The sequence below is a fragment of the Sceloporus undulatus genome, chromosome 2 (assembly GCF_019175285.1).
Source record: "Sceloporus undulatus isolate JIND9_A2432 ecotype Alabama chromosome 2, SceUnd_v1.1, whole genome shotgun sequence".
In the NCBI taxonomy this organism is placed as follows: domain Eukaryota; kingdom Metazoa; phylum Chordata; class Lepidosauria; order Squamata; family Phrynosomatidae; genus Sceloporus; species Sceloporus undulatus.
The window spans coordinates 201225906-201231905 of NC_056523.1; positions in this window are offsets into that span (position 1 = coordinate 201225906).

The window sequence follows — 6000 nt, forward strand, 5'->3', positions numbered from 1 at the left end:
TGTTTACTTTCATTTAAGTGTTGGATTATTTTAGGTCTTTAAAAAACAAAGAGAGATGACCGTAATGATGAGACTTCTATAGTGTGTGGAATAAAACCTTGCATCAGACATGCTTAACAGGAAAATGCTCCTAGTGGTAGAACATAGGCCTAAACAGGTACTGCAAATTCAACACCTCCAGTCTTTTGAACTAAATTATCTCAAGAATCAGAGATGAAAAAGATCTCTCTCACCAACCAGATAGGACAATACTGGGCTACAAGGATAGATAGTCTGAGTAATTAGAAAACAGCTTCTTCTTCTTCTTCTTCTTCTTATTATTATTATTATTATTATTATTATTTTCCCACCTCTCCCAGGTGGATCGAGGTGGGATTACAACCCACCAATAACAATAAGATACAAGAATAAAACATATAATTTTCAAGCATTAAAACGGTTAAAAACAGTACAGTCAAACAATTCTAAGATATAATATTCTGATCCTGTATAGAAGAGTGAGTGATGTGACCACCATGGAAATAACATCTAACCCACTATGGATGGCCACATGGAGGTTCTTCTTTTGTTTTGTATTGACACACTACACCTGGAAACCAAGGGGCCAAACAGACAGGCCAAAATAAAGCTGCTTTAGGTCATTTTGGAGGGATGCTGTTTAAATGACACACGCATCTTAAGAGGCCAGAAGTTGTGGTTTTGCTGCAGCTTCCGGACTCTTAGCATGTGTGTATCATTTAAACAGCATCTCTCCAAAGTGACCTGAAGCAGCTTTATTTTGGCCTGTCTGTTCAGGCCTTATGTTCGGGCCTTAAACTCATTGTGACTAAACTGTGTGCTTTTATAGATAGAAGAAAAACTCTCCTGGAAGAGTCTTTCTATGGCCCAGTACAGATGAGAATAAAGGGACAGCCAGAGGCCCCGGCAACAATCCACAGTAAAAAGGAGCTCCGAAATGCTGCGAAGCCACTGCGGCGTCACGGTTTTGTCACGCACACACCACACTGTTTGGACACGGTGCACGTGTGACATAACCTAAACGTGCACTGTGTGGACAGAGTAACAATAACGCCGTCCACACCAACTAGGGCTTGGCAGCATGTGGTTGCTGCATAATAATAATAATAATTTGTTTTATTTATATACCACTATTCCAAAGATCATAGCGGTGAACAGCAAGTAAGCTAATTAGCAAGTAAGCTAATTTGCCCCCAACAGTCTGGGTACTCATTTTAGCGACCTCAGAAGGATGCAAGCCTGAGTCGAGCTTGGGCCCTTTTGCTGGTCTTGAACTCGCAACCTTGTGGTTTTTTGAGTGAATGGCTGCAGTACAGGCATTTACTGCGCCAGCAGGGCTCCCAACCCCCTAGTATCGCCACCGCCATGCCACTTCCCGCCGGTATATACCAGCCCTATATGACCACCCACAGGTAACACAATAGGTTCCTTGTATGAACAGCTTCGGTCACATTCCCATGCACATAGTATGGTTTATGCTCCAGGACTACCCTTTTCAAAGCCAGTTACTACATTCTCAAGTTATGTGGATATTAATTCATGGCATGTTATTATGACAGATAGTATATCATTTGAAAGAGAAAGAAGGACCCTTATTAGAAAAAGCTACTGACCCAGTAGCCTAAATACCCTAAAAGGATCAGATCCCATACCATCTTGGAAGCTAAGTAGGGTCAGTCCTGGTTAGTACTTGAATGGAAGACCACCAACAAATGCCAGGTGCTGTAGGCTATATTTCAGAGGGAGAAACTGACAAAGGCACCACTGAGTATTCCTTGCCTAAGAAACTGTACAAAATGGATGGGATTGTCATAAGTCAACAGGGGACTTGAAGGTGCATGAACACAGGCAGGAACACACACACACACAATGACCCAGTGTTAAAGGTAGGGCAGGACGGGTTTTATCCTTCCCACCAAGTAATATTCAAAAGCAGCATTTCAGTTCCTTTGTAGATATGAATGGCAGGTATTCATGTATATGGGCAGCCATTCACATATATGTGACAACCCCACACACACTTGATTAGGAATTAGGCTGATCATATCTGAATAGTCTTTTCTCATCTTAAGGGCAAAACAGACCATCCTCAAAGTGGTGGCTTGAAGGTGCCCCTGAGAAAGTCGAATTGGGGCTGTGGAAACTGCACACCGTGGCCACACTCCATTTTGAGCCACTCCTTTTTGAAATCGTCACTCCTTTTTGAGCCAGCAAAAAGCTGGCTTTTCCTGCCCCGCCATGTCTTTACGGAGCTCCTGCAGCATACGGCATGTAAACACCGCCCCTCCAGAGCTCCCAGAAGCTACTTCAGTGTATTACAGGGATGGGGGTGTGACATTAGTGGACACAAAATCTATTGGAAGGGGAGACATATCTCTTCCTCCCTCCTGTATGACCAAATTGACACAAACTAGTTCATGATAGGAAGAATCCAGTTCCTACTAGTGGCATGAAGAACCTTGATGTTCTAACTGCAGATGCTAGGACCATGTATACCCAGTAAAAGCATCACTCAACACACTTATGTCTGTTTTTAAAGTAAATACGGAGGCATAACTACATGTTGTATATTAAGTGTAATGTGTAGGTTGGCTCATGAAGTGTATCTGCACTACAGTTATATCAATTTCATCCTATTTTAATCATGGTTTTATCCTCAAGCATCTTGGGGTTGGGAGTTTAGCAAGGAATTTAGTATTTTCTGTTAGAAAGTTTCAGTGCCCTTTCCTGAATTACAGTTCCCAAGGTACCCCTAGGAAGAGGGATGGAGGATTATGTTGCAGCATCTGAAGAATGTAGTCCAGGGGCCTACTCTAGATGTATCAGTCCAGTGCTTCTTAGGCTTTCTGATGTGGTAGAGCACTAGGGTTGTTTTTTCCCCAGCGTGTCAGAGATAAACACCATGTTTGTGCCAACACAGATTAGAAAGGTGTCCAATATCCACTAGTATCCAACATCGTATAAACCTTTGCAATTTAGGTAATTTCCACAAACTTATTTCCCTACTTCACAGGCCCACATGAGACTGCATCATCTACAAATCTTTGCCTTGGCAACACTGGTGGTCATTTCAATCTATTCTCCCACTCCCTGGGTATATTAGTTTTTAACACTTGCTATTAATTTTAATGAAAATGATTGAAAATGATATTCACTGAATGTTATGGACATTTTCCAACCTACGTTAATACTTAATTGGAATGTGCCTCAGGCACTTAACATATATTAGCTTCATACTCAGGGTTGTTTAGCTTTGCATAGGATGAAGGAAAATTGTAAATAACTGGATGCCTTTGGGCAATGAGGCCATGTGGTGCAAATCGAAGGTTAATGAAAATGACCTTTTGTGTAAAAAATACCCGTGCCAAATGTAAAAAGAAGGGCTTGTCATTCTCAATAAATAAATAACATTGTAACAAGCATATTTGTTATTTTCTCTAACCTCTCCCTTACTATTTAGCTTTTAAAAGGGTGACACTTCACAAGATATGTATATATTCTCTTCTCTTTCCAGACACTGAAATTCTTCTTTCAGACATCTGAGCCATTAAAATCAAGTAGACAAGAAGCTAAGTAGGCTCTAGGTAAAGTCAACAAGATATTTCTTTGAGGAATGATTCAACATTTGCTCCCAATGCTGAAGGGATCAGAATTTATTTATTTATAAGTCTCTCTTTCTCTTTCTCTCTCTCCAATCACTATAGTGTTTCAAGGACATTTAAGGTCAGAGAAAAAAACTTATGACTAGCATTGGTTAATGTCAACCAACTGTCAGCCAAATAACAGTCCAGAATGCAATATACAGCATCTGTATTACAGTAGCATGTGTACCCATTGACTTCAAGCTGTGTTTCAGAACAATTCAGCCCTAGATGTTAATGGATTGCAACTCCTATCATCTGCCACAATTGGCTGTGCTAGTTAAGGTTGATGTGATCCAGCTGTATATGAAATGACACATTTTTCCAATGCTGAATTGTTACCATTTTTAAATGGTAATGGAAGCACTCCATATCTTAGTGTAGTTTGGTAGCAGGGACTGCTATCCTTGAGATTGTTTACAGGTTTACAGAACCCAAGACTGGAATCAAGGAATAGTAAAAAGAAAAGAAAAGAAAGACATTTTCATGTTGTGCATGTTGAGAGCAGGGCAGAAATTGGAGAGAATGAACTAAATGCATGTAAAACATAAAGACTGGAATGAGACCTACCCTTCTATCTTATGACTCTTGTCTCTAAAGCATGTACTTTGCCAATGAGTTCCCTCTCTTGGTGAGAGTTTTGCACAAACTTTTTAACTTGCTTGTTTTTATGGTAATTTCCCTTCTTTTTCAACAGTACCCGTGCCATCCAAGATGGCAACAAATATTATATACACATAATATATATTCTACAAGAGCAGCATGAAATACCAACTAGTTTAAACTATTCAAATTTAAAAGCCCAGGCATGTTCCAGTCATTGTGCCATGAAGGAAGAGCTTTCACATATCCACTTGCCACAGCTGAGATGGTGGGCCTCCTCTGGAGAACTTAAAATATGGACAAGCACATACATGGCAAGTTGGCCATTCAGGTCCCCTAATTCCAAGCTGTGAAAAGTCTTCAAAAGTCAAAAACAGCACTTTGAATCAAGCTGCAAAGTGAACACACAGAGAGTGTATATGAATACACATTGGTGTGATGGGATTCTAGCACCCAGCCACAGTAAGCAAACTAGCAGGTATATTTTGAATCAAATGCAGTTTCTAAATTATCTACCACAGATTAAAAAAGCAAGCAGTTTATAAGTGGCAGCTTTTAGATCAAGGGCAGGAATTATTTGGTTCTCCAGATGCTGCACTACAACTCCCAACTTCCCTTACCTTTGGCTATGTTGGCTAGGGCTGCTTTGTCTTACAGTCTAACTTTCTGGAGGGTTGCAGAATTCCTACAGATACTTTTAGATCTAAGTTCAGAAATCCTAACACTTATACCAGGATGATGGCAACTTCTTGCAGAAGAAGAATATATCAGATTCAGAGAAGCTGCATCAGGGATTCCTGGGTTCCATCTCAATGAGTTAGGGCTTCCAGGTAAAATAAGGACAGAGTAGGATCAAATTCTGACCTACTCACACCCTTCATTTGTTCACACTGCCTGCTACACACACAGTTTCATTGCATCTTTTACTCTCTTTAATTTTTCTGCTTTGGGGACCCCTTCTATCACTTTAGTTGCTTGACTCATAATTTTTGAACTTTTTTGCATTGATAAGTATTAAATGTTTGTGCACTATTATGTGGCAAATGTTGCATTTGTAATCCTTGATAATGTTTCATATATAAAACTCACTAATGGTAAAGTGTCATTAAGTTGTAAGTTTTTAGTTAGGCATAGAGTCAACAAATTGAAAATTGAAAATTAATGGCCTCTAACATCTCACAACTGCCAGAGTCATGGTGGCACCAAATAAGGGTTCACAAATTGACTAGCTTTCTTTCCCCCTCTTAATGGGATTATAGGCATCTTAGATATTTTTTTTAAAAAAAGTGGGAAAGTGCTGATATTAAAGCTACAAAATTTATTTAGTAGTTATGCATTTATGAGATTTACATCCCACCTTTTTCCCACAAATGGGACTCAGGGCAGTTTGTACTTAAATAGTATGGATAAAATTAAAATGTCAAATGAATAAAAGCATGAAGAAATTTAAAACACAAAGTTAAAAGATACCAATAAATGAAATTATAGCATCTGTCCGCTTTACATCCACAAAGCATAAGATCAGGTGCCTAAAGTCTCCCTGAATTACAGCAGGAAATAGTAGTGGGAGACAGGGCAAAGGCAGGCAAGTCTCTCCAATAGGAAATGCAAGAGTTTGGGAACAGCCAAAAAAGAAAACTGATTCCTCCATACACTTGTTGTGGGTCACAACATCAAGCCTAGTACTAGGGATATATTATCATCCCTCTGACCCAAATTATCAAGGAGATCCTAAGAT